This window comes from Macrobrachium rosenbergii, chromosome 53 (genome assembly GCF_040412425.1).
Source record: "Macrobrachium rosenbergii isolate ZJJX-2024 chromosome 53, ASM4041242v1, whole genome shotgun sequence".
Lineage (NCBI taxonomy): Eukaryota > Metazoa > Arthropoda > Malacostraca > Decapoda > Palaemonidae > Macrobrachium > Macrobrachium rosenbergii.
Genome location: NC_089793.1, coordinates 22,831,830 through 22,855,856, shown reverse-complemented (window position 1 = coordinate 22,855,856; position 24,027 = coordinate 22,831,830). Strand labels below are relative to the sequence as shown.

The 24,027-nt window shown below is 36.3% G+C and overlaps 1 protein-coding gene across 2 annotated transcripts in view; it reads left to right on the top strand.

Moving 5' to 3' along the window:
• Positions 1–24,027, top strand: part of LOC136834350 (lachesin-like) — a 195,025-nt gene that overhangs the window by 48,816 nt on the left and 122,182 nt on the right. The window lies entirely within an intron of this gene.

Sequence of the window (24,027 nt, the reverse complement as noted above, 5' to 3'; positions counted from 1 at the left end):
ATAATGAAGTCATTAGTTTAACCGGGGAAAAATTTTGGTCTCATAATTGCCCTGCGGTTTTCGTGTGTATTTATGAAGTACCGTACTGCAAATAACCTTCAAGCTAGAGACAAGGTATGTTTATTATGCAACAATTTACTTGAATATCCGAATTTAAACTGGAATCATGGGTTTTGTTATTATTTTCTATTTACTGATTACGAAGGCTTTCCAGATATAAGGAACAGCTCACCAGTGGGAAATAATGTTAAACACGAGTGCCATTAAGCTCCAACTCACGGTTTAACGATCGGAAGATAACGAGGAATACAAATTAGGGGCTCGTAGCTGCGGCCATTGCTTTACCTACAAAAAAAAAAAAAAAAAAACTATTATCTAAGCATGGGCGGTTCCTCTTCGTTTGCTATGATACGATGTAAGCGGCAATGGGTGATAACGAGACCAGAAGGCCAGTAGAGAAATACAGGAATGATTAGGATGGGAAATCCCATAGACTACTTCCCCCTTCTCTTTCAATCTCAATTTTCCATCATCACTTTTTTTCCCTGTTTCCACTCTTCTGAGCCGTAAATTCCCTCCCTACCCTCGGTACCACGCCCCGCAAAAATCGTAGCAATGCCCCCTCCCTCCCCTTCCTTCCGCTGCCTCTCTTTCCATGCGTTCCCTCCCCATACCCTCCACATTTGCAGACAATGGGTGCAGATGTAACAAGGTATTGCTTCACTGGATTCACATTATTAAAAGGTAGTTGATGCGGCTGAGCAGAATTTTATATATATATATATACACATATATATATACATATATATATATATATATATATATATATATATATATATATATATATATATATATATATATATATATATATATATATATAATATATATATATATATATATATATATATATATATATATATACAGAGAGAGAGAGAGAGAGAGAGAGAGAGGACTGACAGCTTGCTAATCCCCGGTTTACGAGGATTCCATTCGGAGATTTGAATAATTGAGAGCCGCTTTTCATCTTTTGTATGTCTCCTACTACTCGTTTTTTCAAGTGGAGAGAGAGAGAGAGAGAGAGAGAGAGAGAGAGAGAGAGAAGAGAGAGAGAGAGAGAGAGACTACATTCCCTATAAATCGCTATTCAAATCTAATATGTGGAATCTATTAGCATGGAGATTTCAAATATTTCATCACTTTATAAAAGTTCTTTATCTTAGGTAGGCTGCCGAGGGACCAGAAGGACAAAACGCTTATTATTATTATTATTATTATTATTATTATTATTATTATTATTATTATTATTATTATTATTATTATTATTATTATTATTATTATTATCTAAGAATATTTTCGTTGTCAGAAACAAATAAACCAGTCCCCCAAAAAGGCGCTCGTCTGATGACAGAAACAAACCAGAAAAGAAAGTTAACATCAACAACAGATGAAGAACACAAAAAATAAAAAAAAATGAGAGAAATTTTTTTACAAGAATTTATCAGATTTATCTCTCTCTACCGAAAATAGATCTGCTCATCGTACTTCCCATTTCCAAACGGTTTTACAATGCTGGTTCAGTGGCGCGAAACATAAAGTTGATAATAGAATTCCCTTCAAGAAAAGGAAGGGGCTCTCAATGAGGTTCTTAGAAATGTGTTAATGTGAAGGGTTTAGGAAAGAAAGGGAATTTAAAGAGGGCCGATAATTGGCTGACTGGGTCGCCGAATCTCTTCGAGAGAATGATGGAGGCAAGAGCAACCATGCGGAAATAGCTCTGCTCCTATTGGGTTATTATCTCTCTCTCTCTCTCTCTCTCTCTCTCTCTCTCTCTCTCTCTCTCTCTCTCTCTCTCTCTCCTCTCTCTGGTCTGTGTTCAAAGTAGATTTATCAACATTACTACGACCTGAATTTCTTCTAACTGAAATTTATCAGATTGAAAGGCTTGCAGACCTATTAATCAAAACTGCCCAATAGTTTTTTACAAAGAAATATTTTGTGCTGAATTCTTAGCGATATAAAGGGTTAGATTAAGTCACAAACTGCTTAGAGGCACTGAATTAAGCCCCTTCTCCCAGAGCCAGAGAAAGTAGCACCCGATAGGCCACCACATCAGAAACTAGAGGAGCGCGAAAGTCTGTGATTAATCCTTTTCCACAACCACCAAGTCAGATTTCCTCTTATCCTTGTCGCCTCCTCCTTTCGTCCGTTTGTCTGTGCGTCACTACGTCTGTCACGCTTACTTTGTGAACGCGAATCCTTCACATGATAGAAGAGATTTAAATCGAACTTGATACAAAAAGTTAAGTATACCTTAGTTTAACCAGACCACTGAGCTGATTAACAGCTCTCCTAGGGCTGGCCCGAAGGATTAGACTTATTTTACGTGGCTAAGAACCAACTGGTTACCTAGCAACGGGACCTACAGCTTATTGTGGAATCCGAATCACATTAGAGCGAGAAATGGAATTTCTATCACCAGAAATAAATTCCTCTCATTCTTCAATGGCCGGTCGGAGAGTGCTAGCCGAGAACGATACCAACCCGTCCAATGAGGAACTGAGCTTGATACAGATGCAGCCCAACATGCATTGATATGCATGAAGGGAAATCGCCCGCCTTTCTGTCCGTCAGTTTGTCTGTTACACTGATCTTGTTATTTCTGACTCTTGAAATAATATTTGGTGAAATCGTAAATGAGCTTGTTTTGATGTTTAATCAGATTAGTCCTCTATATATTTTGATATAAATTTGGGCTTATATTCTTATAAGCTAGAACCTTCATGGCCTAATTTTGATTCCAAAAATGTAATGTTCCAGGTCCTGAAATGATTGAATTTTTGTATCCGAGCAAATGAAAAACTAATACTCGAATATGGCCGATGCCTTTATTTTCATTTAACAAGGTTTGCGACTTTGTAGTAGTAGAATGTCTACCAAAATCAAATATTCCTCTGAACTTGGTTCTTGCGAAAAGAAATCAACAGCAAACCGAAAAGAAGTCCATGATAATTCCGAACTTAGTTGCCGAGATAGTTAAAAGATTAATAACATAATGGTACCGATGAGGGAAAGGAAGATATTTGCATAACATCAGGTGAAATTAAATGATCTGGAGTGGAAAATTTAAAATGACAACCACATTAATTAACGCAATTTTCTCTTTAACGGATGAACAGTGATGCACATCGTGTCTGTTGTAACGCTAATAAAGTCTTCAAATCAATACTACTTAATTATTGCACTGCACATTTGAAGTGAATAAGTACCACTGTTTGACTGTATCAAATACGTAACGAGGAGATTGTGTTTAAGTCTTACAATGCCGTGCTTGTTAAGAATGTGTTTGCCAAGTTCAGTCCAAATAAGTGCTGAGAGTCGTTTCTTGTTCAATGGAATGTGTTTATTCAACCTGGCAACCACTTTCGCCCATGTAGCATTTAGTTTGAAATAACACGAATCTCACTTTCATCCGCTATTTTTCTTTAAATGTAGCTATAAACGTAAGCTTTGTTCAGTTTAAGTTTAAATTCTGGGTCCGAATAATTATGTCATGATACAATTAGTCACCTCTACTTATAATAAATATTCAAGTAAAATGAATATGTACATATATATATATATATATATATATATATATATATATATATATATATATATATATATATATATATATATATATATATGTGTGTGTGTATATGTATGTATATAAAATATATATATATATATATATATATATATATATATATATATATATATATATATAAACAATAAATGTGTTCTTTCTTCTTTAACACTGAAACCTTTAAATCAGAGCAATCGAGACAGTGCTCCTACATAAAACGAGAATATGGATTATTGCAATAATAATTAATTATCAAAACCACACACCAGAATCGTTGAAGAGGAGGAAATTGTAAATAAATTGCTACAAAGATAACTAAGCATTTAAACATATACTTACATGCCCCAAGAGGAATGCAAATGGTACATGGAATGCTTTAAACCTGCAAGTGTCGATTATCAATGTCACAGCCAGAAAGACTCTTCCAAAGTTTGGCAGTGATATCTGGAAAAGGCTCTGAAATTGGTCAGTGTTACAAGGCAGCACTTCGACAGAATGCAAATGATGTTGCTCTGCAAAGCAAGGTTCACGCGCTGTAGTCCGTTTGTTCTTTCTGAGAGGGGTGACCGATATTGCAGAAGCTTCTATCTTGATTCTGATTGGTCTGTGCACTTGAATTGTAATCTATGGTGGGTAATGACCAGCATGTACATCTGGCATTTTCATTTATCTTCAGTGATATTGCCTGTGATATTTGTCCGTCAGCTCCAAAAAAAAAAAACAGACAACAGCTCTGTGGGTTCAAGGCATGTTGAAACAGTGCTTGCAGAGATGGGCTAAGAGGAAACCTTCCAGCACTGGCCTAAACTGTAATTACTATTTTTGGGAAAGAAATATCCACCACTTACAGCAATCCTGTCTGAGTGATAAGAGATCCCGTAAGGCTGTCAACATCCAAAAACAGTTGTAGAGCTGAAGAGCTCAAACGTATTGCAAGCAGCAATCTGCCCAGAAGCTATAAGAAAATCTTGCTATCTTTACCTAGCTTTCTGACAGCATCAGATTCATGTGCTCTGAAAAATACCTTCAAGTCGTCAAGTCGAAAATGACCAAAAGAACTGACAAAATATTCACAATCATTAAGTACTGTGTTACTTCTTTGAAGAGAAATCCTCTAGGATTAGCAATCTTGCTCCTTCTATGAGGAGCAAGATCGCTAATCCTAGAGTCTATTGCTCCTCTGATTTCACCATTAATGATGTCGTTGTCTGATCTGATGATGTATCTTAAGAGTAAACTTAATTATGATAGATGGGCTCTGCACAGTAAGTATAAAAGGAACTTTGTAAGGTTTTCTCAAGGAAATATATGGAATATGTTTTTTTAGAAAAAAAGTAACGTTTTATTCAGCATTCTAAAGCATAAATGGAATCTTCTGAAAAAGCTGTTAATGGAGAATTATAAGTTAAAAATTAAGAACTTATTTCCTATGGTGTATACTCGTATTACGAAAACATTTTGAACGTTAATGACTAAGTATTGGGTAATGGTTACAAATTAAAGAAAATCTGTATTAAACATAAGGTAAATGTATGATAAACATTTATAAAATAAAAATAAAAAAGAAAAAACAAATTTAAGATAGGCTTAAAGTGATGTACTGAAAACAATTTGAGGAACATTGTTACAGGAAATTTCATGTTATACTGTAAGTGGGGGCTATGCATATTGTACATTGAACATTTTTGAATAAAATTAAAAAAATTAATGATCAATTCTAGATATTATTGAGGGTAGCAAAAACTTTTAACAAACTGAAAAACTGCAATACAGAATGGCACTTCTACATATTGTGCTGTACTTTCTAGGCCAATAATAAATCAGTAGTGAAGACTAAAAACAATGAAGGTAGCATATCATTGCAAGTGAAATAGCAGACAAAATAGGTCTAGACTCACTAGGCTCCCGTTAATAATTCTTTGTTTGTGATCACTGTGAAACTGTGAATGAAGCTTTATACATAACTTCTAATACCTAAGGTACAGAGTTCATATACTAGAGCTTACTATTAAGCTAGTCAGGGGCAGCACTAAACTCAATGTAAACCAATTTGGACTAGATGTACTGTCAGGGCCGTGTTTGATATAACTGGTTAGATCTAAAAGGGCACCGCTTGCACCTAACTGTTTCCTGCAGGCACACGGGCTATCAGGAAGCAACTTCTTTCTTAATTCAAAGAACTTCAACAGGGCATTTAAAGGATGAAAACTGACTTAAGAACACTGCAATCAGAACTCAAGGAATCCTGGAACAAGACACAGTATACAGTGTATAATTTCTGCTCATCTGATTAAATATTATTTAAGAAACAGTCCATAAATTGTGTCTAGCTTCAGCCGAGGAACCCCAGACATCTTTGCAAACATAACGGGAAACGCAATCTGGATCTTTCTAGGTCAGCCAACAAAATCATCTCAAATCTATCATTACGTCTCAAGTAAATAAAGCAAATTTGGCGAGAGGGGCTCAGGATGACAGGTGGCTACTGAAGACTGTTGGTCATAAATGTAGTCCAGCGGTGTACTTTGAGTTGGCTAACAGCTTTTCAGCATTAGTAAATGATGGTGATTTTAGCTTGTTCAAGTTATGACCATAATCTTTCTCAGGAAATCTATGAACTGATTTCTTCCTGACGATTTTCAGCAAAGTTCTAGAACTCAACATAGCGTTATTCCGTCTCCGTATGTTATCCTTGATTCACTGCACATCTACGTGATTCTCAATGATCTTTACTCCAGATTTCAAAACTTTAATTGTTTTCCTTCGCATGGAAAGAAATAAGAGTCTCATTCAATTCCTGATTGACTGAGATGTCCGTTAAAGTGACACGGTAATCAGACGTGTTCGATAAACTCAAGTGCTTTTCCATCAACTATTCCAGAAAAATATGTTACAACTCAATTCAATAAATTATCAGTAATATGAGCGGGCTCATTTATCACCTGAACACCACCAGGACACTGAACTTCCATGCTGTTACATAAGACGAAAACAGGTCTAAGTTTGACATTTGGTGGCAACAGACGCCGACTAATGAACTTACAAGCGTCAGAGGACGAGGGGAAAACGTAAAAATGTTATATTTAGAGACGTGGTGATGAAAGACTACGGGAAGGGATTTTGGTAAATAGAATAGTAATGAGGCCAAGTTAGGTTCAAAGTGAAAGGGGAGAGCGATTTTTCATTTCAGTGAACATCAGTGAGGCGCAAGAGGGGTGGCGATCGTTTAACGATACAGACTACAAAATAAGGCTAACGTAAATCCGTTTGACATGATGGTTGATTAGAATCGGTGGGATTATCACTTATAATTGAACACTTAAATTTAACAGTCTGCTCTCTCTCTCTCTCTCTCTCTCTCTCTCTCTCTCTCTCTCTCTCTCTCTCTGAGCGATCTGGATCCCACATTTTAAACTTATTTTGTCTCTGTTGACCCGACATGAAGTTCTTTACCTAATGGCCAGTCGACTGTAGTGGGTCGTGGCAGATGGTGGAAGGAGGTCCAGATTTCAGCAAACAATTATCCCGCTAATCTATGTTACAATCATGTAAGTAAAACTGGGATTGCAATGGCAATATGATCATAACTCTCTCTCTCTCTCTACACACACACACACACACACACACACACACACACACACACACACACACACACATATATATATATATATATATATATATATATATATATATATATATATATATGTGTATATATATATTATATATACATATATATAAATATATATACACGTGTATATATATATATTATACATACTGATATATAAATATATATATATATATTAATGTGTGTGTATATATATATGTATATATATATATTATATATATATATATATATATATATATATATATATATATATATATATATATGTTTTATGTTTCATGATTAGCCAAAACTAGAAACTTTCGCCTGTTTGTTTGATTCGCATACCTATAAATTAATCATCGTTTCCACGGAAAAGGATTTATCTGACGTTGAATGCACTGATGCATGCTGATTACGCCCACATTCGTAAAAGGTTAATGATTCATTTAGGGTAGGGATGTTAACCTGAGACACCCTGAGAAGTTAATGAAAGTCTATTCATGAAATTCCCTTGGATATCGAATGCGTTACCGACGGCGTCGGCTCTTGACCGAAATTCCGCAACAGACCGCTTTTATTGACGCTATGGAAATTACCCGTTACAGCCCTAAATTTAACACATATATTTCACAATATTGTCGTCACTTCGCAGAGAGGATGTTGTTTGATATTAACAGCTGTAATTGTTAGTGACGGGGAATTCCCAGTGAATGCTGTACGCGATATTAAAGGGAAAATGTAATTTCGAAGGCTTCTAGTTCATATGGCTTGATTATAAACGCGCGAACTTTTTTATGGGAGCATGTCATTTCGATATAGTACATGCGACAAATAGTACTGAAATCAATATATTACTATTAATAACATTTATTATAAGAGACTGACCAACGTCTTTTTATATAAAGTACATTTACATAAAAATACGTTGATCAAAGTCTTATATGAAGATTGTAGACATAACATTCAAAGATCAGTTCTGCTCTATTTTCCTGAGTGGTTTAAGTAAAGGTTAAGAATTGAATGCTTTCATACACTACCGTTTAGTCCCAGTGACTGACTTGTGCATCTGTACTTTTAATAATGAAGACTAAACAGGAAATGAAACTAAAGCAAAATAAAAAAAAAAGAACTTACGTAATCAAACTATTGACGTTTCCATCTAGTTAAAAATGTTGATGGAAAATCCATCTGGATAAAAGAGCATGGAAGATTTTTTACATCGACGCTTACTGAAAATGTAAATATATGAGTGAGATGTAAATGCACGACAAAAAGTAACAATGGAGACTGAAAATATGGCTGCATCTGTAAGAGAAAAGGATAGTGGAAACTTTCCCGAATAATGGTGCCGTGTGGAATGGATACTTTGGGACTGGAGAGAGGGTACACGTTTTAAGTTATAAACACTTCGGATGGGGCTTCCACCAAAATAAGTCTCTTTGGACAAAGGCATAAGAAAAAATCTGAACGGGGGGCGGGGGCGGGGGGATCAAGCCCTCTCGGCTCCAAAGCAATTTCGGTCACTACGTCACGTTAAACTTGTTTATTTTCCTTTAGGCTGGGACGAGATGACATAGGGCCGATGTCATGTCTTGAGATGTCATTGATGGAACTGGAACGACATGAGACAATTGACAGTTTAAATTTATTTACGATTAGTGCAGATGACCAACCGGCGATGATATATAAAAAGCAACAAACGCGCCGAAGTTTATTCGGCGCAATCGGGTTTTCTGTACAGCGTATGATGATGTATGAAACTCTCAGCCTCGGATCATGAAACTTTCAGCCACGGGCCGGTGGTGGCCTGTGTTATTGGCGCCAACAGCGGTGTTAGACGCACGATCATGGCTAACTTTAACCTTAAATAAAATAAAATTTTGTATGTTTGATGATTGGAGGGTGGATGATTAACACAGCAATTCGCAGCCCTCTAACCTCAGTAGTTTTCAAGAACTGAGGGCGGACAGAAAAAGTGCGGACGGACAGACAAATATCCATCTCAATAGTTTTCTTTTACAGAAAACTAAAAATCAAAATAAAACTCTGTAATGACAATAATTCCACGATCTCTGAATGGTGAAAGATGTGTCCTTGAAGACTGAAGAGGATTGATTTCGTAATCCGAGAGAAAAAAAAAAAAACTTGGTTTTGGAACTTTAAGACGACGGCAACATCGATGTCTCAAACTCTACTGATCTTGGGAAACTGTCGATTTAGGCTTTTTTTTTCTATTCAGATAGCGACTTAAGTGGAATCGCTTGGAAGGGTAACTCTTATTTGCTTAATTTTTATAGTCAGTGTTTTTGACTGCCTGGTTATGCGCAGGCGCACAACCTGGTGTCTTGCGCAGGGGAACATGTAGCCACTGCTCCCATATCATGTGCTAGGGTACCGTCGCTGTGCAATAGCATTTCTGATATCCATTTTTAAAACCGATATCTTAGTTCCTCATTATTTGTCATTATAAAACGAGTCGTATTTATTATTTTTAGTTAATTTCACAGCGTTAAGTTATATTCACTGCTATTCTTACTATTGTTTTCTATACATATTTTACCTTTAATTAATTTCACAGCGTTAAGTTATATTCATTATTATTCTTACTATTGTTTTCTACACATATCATTTTATTTGTCTTTTTATTTATGTGCAATCTACACTGCCAAATCCTTGACTTATTATATCGGAATGTATATTTATGATTAAAATAATATAGAAGACGGAAGACGTGGGACAGCGGAAGTAACTTTCTCTGCCTAATTACCATCTCTCTGCATAATGAAGTAAAAATAAACTGAAAGGGCATGCTTTACTTGTAGAAGGGCTGCTTAAGGAGTAATTGGGGGAGGACTGAAGTGTAAAAGGTTGAGAGAAAGTAAATGATTTAAACAGATCAAAGGGAACAGTACTCCAGCAACGAAGAGGGCATTCAGTAGATTTAACAAAATTGTCTTGAGCAAGAAAATGAATAGTAGGTGAAATTATCATCATCTATCAATTTATGTACTAGTTTGTGGTTATTGGTTATTTTCAAGCTCTTAAATACAATTTTATAAACATAGTCACAACAGTGGTGAATCCTACGGTATACATGTATTGCTGTATAGGTGAATTTTTATTGAAAAAACAGAATACTTTCCCGGCCATATCCCTAACGCTTAGCTAACTCAGACGAGAACATTGGAAATCTGAGGAGACACGAAATTTATCACTACACAAAACCACTGAAAGGGATGATGCTATACAGAAAACAAAATCGCTGAAAGGGATGATGCTATATTGGCAACAAAACCACTGAAGGGGATGATTTTATACCGCAAACAAAGCAACTGAGAGCCATCCCGACTGTTCACCCAATGCTGCGAATCTGCTGTTGAACACGCCTTGTTTTAGGACATCTCGCAAACTTCAGATATATTTGTTGGTCCTCAACCATTAGACATGCCTGTGCGAGGGTCATTTGCTCTACATCACTTCGTATTCTCTTGGTTATAGTGAAGGTTAAGAGTAACTTTCCCAATCTCTCGGCAATTCTGGATTAACGGGAGTGTCTGAACTACTTTACTTCTACGAAACAACCTATTTGGCAATGAAGTTACCTCCTTCCTGCTTCAGCTATATTTAACATAATGTTCCTCTACTTCACAGGACTTGAGACATTAGCGCAAAATGTGTTTGCCGATTCCTCAGAGTGCTAAATATTCACAACTTACCTAATTGCCACCTGTCGTGTTTAATGCTCTATGTACTTATATGATACCCCTACGCAACGTAGCGTAACATCTACCAAGGAAGTAAGATATATTTAAAATATACTCGCACTTTAAGCTTTAATACATTTATATTTTGTTTTGTTTGCACTTGGCAGGTCAAGAACCTTGCTTTAAATCTTTTTTCAGACATAACTGACCAAGGATACACAGCTCAAGTGCCCAGATACAACCATATTCCACTCTTCGTTTCGCCATCTACTACCCCGTACACTGAGTGGAAACATTATTCCTTCACTGCAGTGATGACGCTCAACCTTGAAAAATTAAAGCTCTGGGAAATATTGCAGAGTAAATTGTCTGAATTTAGTGTTTAGTGCTACTGAGCACCGATCAAATTCCTTATGTCGTACAGAAGAGGAGAGATGGATAATAGCTAACTCGTTTGAGGAGGTACGGCTCGACGTTACGGTACTCACTAAAACGAAAGTGAAAGGGTATGGTGTGCAGAGCGTAAGTAGCTAAGAGATGCAGAGTCAAAGAAGTGTAACTCTTGTAGCATTAGAAAATGTATTCAAAAAGGGGCTGTGGTTTTGGAAATAAGTATTTCCAAAAAGGACAATTGCCGACGAGAGAGCCACGGTTTGAATCCCACTGATCCTCTTTTGATGCAAGCAATGAATTATGCTCCAAAGTGGAGAAGGACAAGTGGCTAACAACATTATTCCAGAATACTTACTATGAACTGAAGACCAACTCGTGCTTGAGCCACCCTCTTTAAGGAGAAGATATATATATGTATGTATGTACGTATGTATGTATGTGTGTGTGTGTATGATTTAAATTCAATGTTACAGCGACTGAGAAAGATATAATGGAGTTCCAGGAGTAAGGAAGATAAAGTCTTGTGGAAATGTGTTCAGAAAGTGGCTAGACAGTTGAAATTACTTACTTCCAAACAAGAATACTCATTAATATTCTTGGGGAAGAGAAAATGGGGAGGGAAAGAGTTTGTTAGTAGAGCAAGTTAATGGATGTAAAGGCGGAAAGAAGAGGGGGGAGGTAATCCTATCATCATCTAATAGAATCAAAATGAAAATAGGCTGAAGCTGAACTTGAAAAGAAAATGGCTGGAAAGTTAGTATTAACATACAGTAAAACCAAATGACTACGAACAAGGCTGTCATTAGCTACGTTGCCAAACTTCTTCCGGACTTATAATCCGACTACAGTAAAGACAGGGGGAATATTAGCAAGACCATTTAAATGTGGAGGTATTGTCTGAATGCGGTCCTGTCTCGATGGAATGAGTATCATGAAGATCTGCTGAATACAGAGGATAGAAAAGAAGCAGATCTGAATGATGAACAAATGGGAGGGTTTAGTTACTTTGTGAATTCTTGGGGTAATGGGCCATTAAAGATTTATGGAAGGTAATAAAGAGGAAAGACACCTTGAATTGATGAGATAATGGATGATATGAAGCGGTATGGCGGTGGAAGTGTTACTGATTATCTGACTAAGTATTAATTATGCGTGGATGAGTGAAATGTTTCAAAGGAATAAATGGCAGGAATAATGGTTCCCCTTATAAGGGTAATGGTGATAGAGGTGACTTCAAAAATTAAAAGGGCATAACAACACCTAATATCCTGGGGAATATGTAGGGCAGGATTACGACTTAGGAGTTAAAACAGATGACAAAAAGATCGATAGGATAAGAGGAGTCTCGTTGGTTTAAACAAAGAAGACGGTGTATGGATCAAGCGTTCATTAAGAAACAATTGTGTGAAAAGTTGAAGAGTACAGGGGAAAACGGAATGTTGCTTGCGTGCACCAAGAGAAAGCCTATGGGGGAACTGACAGAGCTGTAATATGGAGGATGCTGAATATGCATACTGCAGAGGATAACTTTGTGAAAACCGATTAAAACTGTTTTGATGGAGGGAAAATGTGCACTAGCAATATGTGTACGGAAGAGTGACTGGTTTTGTGGAAATCTGGGTCTGAATCAGGGATTTGTCGTCTCTCCATGGCTATTTCATAATTTTCATAGACAGAGTTATGGTAAAAGTCAGAGAAAGAGCATTAGAAGTAGCTGCCTTGTTGTAGGATAAGAAAATGGATCTGATTGAGATGTCATATGACTGACGTTTGCAGATAATACTCTGCTAACTGAGGCTAGTGAAAAAAAAACTGCAAAAACTATTGCAAAAGTTTGAAAGTGTTGACAAGAACTGATATCAGGTAATTTTAGTAGGAGTAAAATGATATGGTGGCAAATTGAAACCCGGCATATGGAAAAAAAGTTAAGTATACCTTAGTTTAACCAGCGGTGGAAAGGAAATTGAGAGTAGGTAGGTTTGAAAAGTGTAACAGGAGGAAGTTAAGTATACTTTAGTTTTACCAACCACTGAGCTGATTAACAGCTCTCCTAGGGCTGGCCCGAAGGATGAGACTTATTTTACGTGGCTAAGAACCAATTGGCTACCTAGCAGCGGGACCTACAGTTTATTGTGGAATCCGAACCACATTATAGCGAGAAATGAATTTCTATCACCAGAAATAAATTCCTCTAATTCTTCATTAGCCGGCCGGAGACTCGAACTCGGGCCTAGCGAGTGCCAGCCGACAACTCTACCGACTCCCCCAACGAGGAAGTCAGGCATATGGAATGATTAAGTTTTAAAGGGATATATGACTGAAGACTAAGTGGTTGGTTTCTATAAGTACTTGAAAGTGATGTAATGGATGACTGAGGATGAGAGAAACGGGGAGTCACAGAGTTATCTGAAGCAAGGAAAGTAGAAGGAAGGGAAGATCTTCTTTGTAGAAGTGCATTGTGGGTGCTGAATGTGAATGACGAGAAAAGCTGTTGAGACCAACTGCCTGTATCTGTATGAAGGGGAGTACGTTTAACACCAGCACGTTCAACTGTCACATCCGATTTGCTAAGAGTCAGAAAAATGCCTTCTGCAAAAGATCTATATCAAGCTGTTTTTTTCATGCGAAACATTTTAAAAAACAACTCGAGGTCGGCTTGAACAGTGTTATTTAGTGATGGATCAAAGAATAGTAAAATCATTACCCTATGAAACAACGCCTTGTCATCCACTGAGTACTTGGGAAGTTTCTGGATGTTTAAGAATTCTTCAATTAGAATGGTTTTGTGGAGACTGCGATCAGAACTGACGAATATGAAAAAACTAATGTGCAATTCTTGCGGTCATAACTGGGCTTCACTTTGCCGCTGGCGCACGCGAGAGAGCAATTGAGGAAGGGATTTATGTTACCATGAACTAATCACTATGTTGCGAGGTAAAGGGCACTGCTATCCTCTAAAACAATTTAGATTCATGTAACGTTGTTTTGCAGTCGCGTGGCTTCCAATTGCTAGTCATAATGTGGGATTAGTTAGGCATAACATGGCTCGTTGGGGACTGCAAGAATTATCGGCGAATGTCTGTGCTTGAAATTCCACTAGAAATACCTGATTACGACATGATATAGGTTTGCTGGAGCAGTTTCAATGTACTTAGTTACTTTATGGTGTATTAGGCCTACCCTTTTAAGTGACGTGAGTCTTTAGTGTGGAAAAGAGCGAATCTACTATAGTAGTTAGTATTCTGTAAAAGAAAACTACTGAGATGGCTATTTGTCTGTGCGTCCCCACTTTTTCTGTCCGCCCTTAGATCTTAAAAACTACTGAGGCTAGAGGGCTGCAAATTGGTTTGTTGATCATCCACCCTCCAATCATCAAACATACAGAGTTTCTTGGGCCGCAGCTGAGAGTTTCATACAGCTTTATATGCTGTGCAGAAATTCCGATTGCGCCGAAGAAACTTCGGCGCATTTTGTACTCGTTGTTAATATTTTTCTCCACCGAATAATAATAATTATAAATATATATCTGAGATCGCCTCTCTAAATAGGAATGACCGAGGGATATCATAAAAGTCCTTGACAATCTGGGATTATGCTGATTTTCTCATCACAATACTTGCTTTTAAGCAAATTGCGAAATAAAACTGAATACTGAGTTTCCCTTCCCAGACGGCCGACGAAGCTGAAGCAGGATTAAAGGTGAATTCTGATATATCGTTTCTGTAGGTTTGAAGAGAGTACACAACTGATGTGCGACATTTGTATCTAGACCATTAAAGATATAAATAATGTGATCGACCTGGATCAGTTAATGTGAAATGACCGACATTATCCTAACGATAGCAATAATACAAATGGTATTAGTAATAGGACGTCAAATCTTATGTTATCACCTCTGGGGGTTTGAGCCTACCGGATATTAATTCTCTCTCTCTCTCTCTCTCTCTCTCTCTCTCTCTCTCTCTCTCTCTTTGTTTTTCTCTTAGTTCTTTCTCTTTCTCGATTAGAAAGCTGCCGTTTTTATCTCCCCTTTACGCGCATGTTTGTCTGTTTCACTATTCCTGAATTATAGTTTTCAATCTTCTTTTCGGTTAAACTCCGCTCGCTCTCTCTCTCTCTCTCTCTCTCTCTCTCTCTCTCTCTCTCTCAGCTTTGTAGGATGCCTTTCCTCATACGCCTTTCATCCCAACTCCCCTCACAATGGGATTTTCATTCTGACCCCAAAAAGGTTTTCTTGGTAGATTAGAGACGTACAAAGTCTTTCATCTCCAGCTATTTAGCGTCTTTTCAAGCGAAGTGAAAAGGCGTTGCATTTCGTAGTTTCCTCCCTTTGTGCGTTTTTTCCTCACATAAGAAGAAATTGCCGTCGGGAGAGAAGAGACTGTTTGCTTATAAGTGATTTAAAAGGGGCCGGAATAGGTTTCATTCTTGGAGATGTTTATACGACGGGGAGAATAATTGCTTATCGATTATATTTCAAGATTCTAAGAACTGCGAAAGGCTTCCTTTCCATCTTGAACTGTTTTCTTCTGAGAAAAGAGAATTGTTTCCTACTGAGAAATGAAAGTTGTTTGTAAATTTCCTGTATTGGAGGTTGTACATATGGGACTATGATAATCATGCAGATCGTATAGCTGTATGTTTTGTATCCAACAATTTTTCACAGAAAACCTCACCACTGCCCCCTCCCCACACCCCTAACCTTTCGAGGGGGTGCCACCGGAAGTCTACAGTCTTTCGGTTTTCTAAGTCCTCAAAGGTTAGGTTGCTAGTCCAGTGCATTTTTCGTAACTCTCTTCTAATACTGGTACCCATTCACATACGGGTCGACTGGTGGCTGTAGGCCGGGCGTGGTCAACGATATTTACAAATGCGCTCTCAGTGCACATATATATATATATATATATATATATATATATATATATATATATATTACATAATATATATATTATATATATAATATATATATATACATATATATATATACATACACATAACACACACATATACATATATATATATATATATATATATATATATATATATATATATATAATATATATTTATATATATAAATTTTTACATGCACAAGTGTTCATAATGATTTAGCAAATAAATTATGAATGTGACAAGGGACCGTTGCACCGTTTTTTCTGCGGAACCACCATTCGATAGGAGAAATCCCTAATGTTAGAAAATAATATATACTATATATATATATATATATATATATATATATATATATATATATATATATATATATATATGTATATATATATATATGTATGTGTATATATATATAATATGTATTTTATCACACCACCGTGAGATATAACCTATATATATATATATGTATATATATACTGTATACATATATAATAATTTTTTTAATTTTTATCACACTATATATATGACATATATATGTGTATATATATATATACATATATATATATATATATATATATATATATATATATATATTATATATATATTATATATATATATATATATATATATATATATATATATATATATATATATATATATATATATATATATATATATTATATATATATATATATTTCTTTTGGATATTAAACGACATTTGTAGCTTTAACGTTTAACGTTAAGCCGTATAACTACAAGACTATATATAAAGGCGATTTTTTCGGGGCTTACACAAGCCAGACACGCCTAGTCTTCCTTACCGAAATGTTCGTTCTTCAAAGTTTTAAAGTCGCCTCAACTGTAATTACTCTGGAAACTTTAGGCTGTATAAATAAATCAAACTTTATCTTTATTATTCTTCTCTACAGAGTCCCATCTGTATTATGGCAATGAGCAGTTTGCATATGACTTCGTATCTTATTTATGATGTAATTAAACTCAAGTAATAGATTAATATGCATAGGCTCTGGCATTTACGGTATCCAGAATTCACTCAGTTTAACCAGGGTGCTCGCTCTCTCTCTCTCTCTCTCTCTCTCTCTCTCTCTCTCTCTCTCTAAGTTCTTGGATCTTTTGAGACTAGAATTTTACGTCTCCGAGAAAACCCACAGCCAGGTATCTGTTTTTATTTAATAAAGTAATTCTAGTGCGGGGCCCTGGTCTTCGTATATTGTTAACATGTGAAAGATTACAAAACGATTGTACTTTCAAGTGTCGACAGGTACATAAATTATTTTATGATATATAAAGATCGCATGAAAGTGGTCATTTAACATTTATGGTGTAATCGAACTTTTATCATGGTTTGAAATTCTAGCAAAGTAAGTCGTCCAGTTCAATGAATAATTCACATAGCCTAGAACAGAACTGGTATTTCGAAGTCCGCATTAACCTTCCTCTATAATCCTTCCAAAGGAATTCTCTCTATTGTGGTGTTTTGGTTTTAAAACGACTGGAATTTGGGAATACTTCTACAATTCCAGTTTAATGAACCTCAATTTGCATTGCAAGGATTTACTCCATGTTTACATTGCTGTCGGTATTTTCAGACGCGGAAATATATAATACAATTGGAGGAAGATATACAATTTGATATTTTCATCATATTGACAGCAAGCAAAACTGCTCCATTTCTGACAAGACAAAATTAGAGTTCTTATATTTAACAGCGTAAATAAGTATCTGTCCGTATATTTTACTGACTTGTGGATTGATTTAACTGCACTTATGAAATTCTGTAGCTTATTATAAATAATAAATGAAAATATCTAATCACTAATCTTTGAAAATAAAAAATCAGACTCACTGACTGTGTTCCAAAAAAGGTAAAGTTTATGCTCCGGTGAAATTCGCTCCATAGTCCCATTTCCTTTGTAGCCGCAAGGCTCCATTGCAGTGTCAGGTTCAGGATTAAAAAATGAAAACAGAAAAAACAGCACACCTCACACTTTTAACCTGTCTTGTCCAGTATACACTTCACAAACGGTTCATCTTTCTCTCATTCGCATTCAACAGCTGCACTTCTCTTACGTGAAGAACACAACAACTGATCAACAATCTCTCCATACATTTCGACACTTCCCTCTACAGACAATCCTCTTATCTTCCTATTCTTATTCAAATATCCTGCTCTCAATCCTCTTATCTGCCTATTCTTATTCAAATATCCTGCTCTCAATCCTCTTATCTTCCTATTCTTATTCAAATATCCTGCTCTCAATCCTCTTATCTGCCTATTCTTATTCAAATGTCCTGCTCATCCTGCCCATTCTTATTCAAATATCCCTCAATTCTTATCTGCCTATTCTTATTCAAATATCCTGCTCTCAATTCTCTTATCTTCCTATTCTTATTCAAATGTCCTGCCTTCAATCCTCTTATCTTCCTATTCTTATTCAAATGTCCTGCTCTCAATCCTCTTATCTTCCTATTCTTATTCAAATATCCTGCTCTCAATCCTCTTATCTTCCTATTCTTATTCAAATGTCCTGCTCTCAATCCTCTTATCTTCCTATTCTTATTCAAATATCCTGCTCTCAATCCTCTTATCTTCCTATTCTTATTCAAATATCCTGCTCTCAATCCTCTTATCTTCCTATTCTTATTCAAATATCCTGCTCTCAATCCTCTTATCTTCCTATTCTTATTCAAATATCCTGCTCTCAATCCTCTTATCAATTCAAATATCCTGCTTATCTTCTTCTATTCTTATTCAAATATCCTGCTCTCAATCCTCTTATCTTCCTGTTCTTATTCAAATATCCTGCTCTCAATTCTCTTATCTTCCTATTCTTATTCAAATATCCTACTCTCAATCCTCTTATCTTCCTATTCTTATTCAAATATCCTGCTCTCTTTCCGTTTTTACATTCACCTCTTCTCTTATCCTACCATCATGCATAAACATCTACATATAAATATCAGCGACCTCAATTCCTTCAACATTTGCAATGGACCTTAATTTTTCTGACTACCTAACTTCCATCTACCGTCTTTACCTTACTCTTGCTGATACCCACTTCTTGAATTTTTATCTTTCAAATTTTCCAAAAACTATTACCAATCTCTGCAGTTTCTCTTTATTATCACTAAATAACAATATACCATCAAGAAATACCAGCCATTTCACACTCCATTTCTGACCTCCATTACTTCGCACCTCAATGCCTGTGCTTTCTTCATCCAACTTCTCTCATTAGTAATATCCGGCAGCATGGAATGAAACCAAACCCTCGTATTGGACCTGCTGTTACACTAAAACTGCCATCATTGTATCAAAATACTATAACATAAGTTTCACATTAACTATAAAAAAAATTTTAATGCTCATAAAAAATTCTATAATTTCATGAACACTGCATCTTCATCAATTTTACCGTAAGTTTTCTCTGAGGTTATATAACATCATATACGGCTGTCTTTTACGTCAAATTTCTCGTATATGTTTCAAAAAGAAAACACTTGATCCTCACTCCCTCTTTAACTATAAAGAATGCTCTTTCCTTATAGTATTTTGATACAATAATGGCAGTTTTTGTATCCTATCTTCCAAGCGATACTTGAGGGTATTTGCCTTTCTTTTATTTTTAAACTCACAACTGCAGTCTTTCGACTCATACAACAGAACAGTTATTTCTCTCACCAATTCTTTTTAAATCTTTCCTGCAGACTCATCTAAAAGAAGCCCCTTTTTTTTTTTTTTATCCTGTTAAAGGTGGCTACAGTAAGTACTATCCTTTTTTGGTTTTCGGTAAATATTTTTTGATGGGCTTCCTATTCTTATAACCTGGCTGCAATTGAACATGATCGACTGACAACCGGATGCACAAGTCACTTATTAGATTAGCAGGTACTTTGTGAGATCTATTGTAATGCGTCTAAATCTCTGGCCTCAACCACAAATCAAACCTGGCTCATTCAATGCTGAGTGGAATAATATGTATATATATATATATATATATATATATATATATATATATATATATATATATATATATATATATATATATATATATATATATATACATATATACATACATATATATATATATATATACTTAAAAAAATCACAGTAGAAGCACATGACTTCAGTATATAAGCGAATACCACAGGAAAATGACAGGCAGAAATTCAGTACCAAGCGCTTTCACGTGTTTATTCACGAATCTTCAGGTCACAAATGAGACATTTGAAAAGAAGGTTACAAGGTAAATAAAAAGAACAAGAATACCAGATGGTTAACCGTCAAAGGGTAATAAACAAAGAGATGATCCAGAATAATCCGGGAACACGCGGCCGTAAACTAAAACCATAGACTAAAGGATAAGAGATACGGAAGCGTTGCCATACAAAATCCAAAAACATGTACAAAATTGAATATTAATTTTGTTGCTTATAATTAGCAACAACCTTTTTTAATTATGAAGGCATCGAGTTTAAACAAACCAACATTTAAATTTAGAACACTTCCATTATTTGACTTGAAACAATTTTATACATGTTTTTGGATTTTGCATGGCTACGCTTCCGTATCTCTTATGGTTAAGTCTATGGTTTTAGTTTGCGATCACGTGATCCCGGATTATACTGGACCATCTCTTTGTTTATTACCCTTTGACAATTAACCATCTGGTATTCTTGTTCTTTTTGTTTACATTGTAACCTTTTCAACTATTTCTCATTTGTGCCCCGAAGATGCCTGAGTAAACGCGTGAAAGCCCTTGGTATTGAACCTTTTGTCTGTCATTTTCCTATGGTATTAAACATATATATATATATATATATATATATATATATATATATATATATATATATATATATATATAATATATATAAACTGATAAGTTTTGATCTATTATCTCTTACAGACAAACTTTATGATTACACGGAATACAAGGCAGCTCTTTCTCTTATCCTTTCATTCATAGAATCCCTAGACTTACTGCTGAATCCTATGAAGTCCTTCCATTATCCCTTTATGTCTCTGGATACCCAAAGGTCGACCTCTCCAATTCCTTCCTCAAGAGCACGAGAGACCACTCTCCTGGCTGCTGTGGACCACTTAATGGTCACTGGGCCTTTCTTTGTTTCCCACACTACATTGGCAAACGTCTCCCTCACTCAGTGGTTTGGGCTTATATAACAGCACTTCATCCATCACAACTCTGTCTTCCTACTAGCACAGGGGCCCTTCATTTACATGTTCTTGCCTTCGTAACTATTTTTATATGTTCTTGCCTTCTTGACCATTTATATTTGTGTGAATAAAATGATCGAGAAGGACGTCTAGGTTCTTGGGTGCCAATAACGATTCCTCCTCTGATATCGAAGCTCCTTTCTTCGTACGCTGTGAGTTTGTATTACACTGATATTGCTCCATTTTGCAGCTTCTATGCCTTTATCTTATTCTTATAAGTGGTGCATCTATGACCTTATATTAATCTCGTTAATGATGTCTGCGTGTCCACCTGGAATGGATGGAATGGAATATGGAACTTAGGCCAAGGGCCAAGCACTGGGACTTATGTGGTCAATCATCGGTGGAAAGGAAATTGAGAGTAGGTAGGTTTGAAAGGTGTAACACGAGGAAAACCTCGCAATTGCACTGAAATAATTGTTAGGAGAGGGTGGATAGCAAGATGGAAGAAAGGTAATACGAATGGAGGTACAGTAAAAGGAATGAAAGGGGTTGCAGCTAGGGGCCGAAGGACATTGCAAAGAACCTTTAGTATTGCCTACAGTGTACCCCGTGAGGTACACTGATGGCACTATCCCCCTACGGGATTGTCCACCTGCAGAGAAAGTTGTTAGTCAGATTAATGACAGTCAATTCCAAAATCTTGCTTTTGTACAGACAAGGGCTCCTAAAAACATCGAAAGCCTCACTCACATGTCGGTGCTCTCTCATGTTCAGAGGATCTGTGATGGTAGGTGACTCTGCACTGGAACAGATTTTGATATAGTAGGCTATGTGCTTAGTACTTTTTAAACACCGGATTCAGTTTGTTTCGCAATTAGATATAAATTAGTAAATCAGCTACCGGCAGTTTTATCATTTCGATAAAGTGTTTATCAGATTTATCATCTAAAATCTACCAGGAATTCGACGAATGATATATAACCATGAAACAAACAGAATTTGTTTTTTCATTTGATTACGGCAAGAATTTGTCTGCACGCGCGCGCACACACATACACAAACAACACATCCACACACACACGCACAGGCACACACACACACACACACACACTTATGTGTGTGTGTGTGTACTTGTGCGCGCAAGCGCGCGTGTGAGTATGGGTTGCGTTCTCTTGACTTGTGTAGACGATTTTATTTCCGCATCTTCCAATGCTGACCACGTCAGGACGAGCTTCTTCCAGACTGTGATTGACAAATGATTCCACATTATTTGGTAGCGAATGGCGACTCCATCATCTCTTCCAGCGACAGGCCGGCCTGGAGCTGTCTCCCTTTGTGGCTCTTGTTTCGAAACATTAATCAAACAGCCGATGACGACGCCTCTGCTGACAGAGTTTTCCCTTATGGGTTATGGATTATGGTTTCAAATGTCCGGGCGAAGTCGACCGTCCTCCCTGACGCTTGATGCAGGGAATGAATGACTTCCGGTGTTATTCGCTTCAGTAACTGCAAGAGGCTAGGCATCGCTGTTTATCGATTCATTCGTGTTTCTTTTCAAAGCAATTCATTCATTATTCATTAAATATGTACAACTGATTTTATTCATTTGATTTACACAGAGAATATACGACTGTAATTTTTTAATGTAGCTGTAAGAACTACGCATCGGTTTTTGCCGATTTATTTACATTTCTTTTAAAAGATATTGAGTTACCATCCACTAGAAATTTTCCTGTTGAACGGAAAATCAATTCAACTGATCCTCTTAACTGAATCTTGACGAATTCTGCTTCGGTCCTTATTTAGTATTCCCAGCCTCCAGTTCCCCCGGAAAAGGAAACTTGAATTTCAGTGACACCAGTTTATGAAGGAAAAGGCAAAGACATAAAAACGGGAGAGGCAATACCCCATTGTGTTATCTATCATCTACGTAGAAGTTTTATGAGGTAAGAAGGGAAAAACATGATGCTATCGTATGTAAGAATTCCCCTCATAAAACACGGGGAAACATTATGCACGGTTTTTTTTTTTATGTGCTCGCTCGGGTACAGAGAACACGCCGCATTGATCACCATTGTTATCTTATGGTTTACACACACCGGTACACACCCACCCACACAGCTCGGACCAGGGTGTAAGAAACTGCTGCTCACTTTGTTTTTATGATGACAACGCTCTATGAATACAGTAATTTATGGCCAGATGCCGCAAACCTCTGTTACTAGCGATAACGACTCTCAGCAGTCCAATATTCAGAGCTCCTGGCCAGTTTCCCTTCGCTTCATGGTCAAATACACACACGTACACACATACATACATACATACATACATACATACACGCACACGCCCACACACTCGTGCAAATACACTAGCAGCCACCGCTCTTCGGGCAACTAATCAATATTGATGCCACTGTAAAAGGGAATTCTTATAATGTGATATAAATTTTATTAAATAAATACAGTTACACACATACATACGCACCAACACACTCTTTCCTACTCTAAACAAACAGTTACACACACACACACACCACACACACACACATATATATATATATATATATATATATATATATATATATATATATATATATAATATATATATAAAATACCAA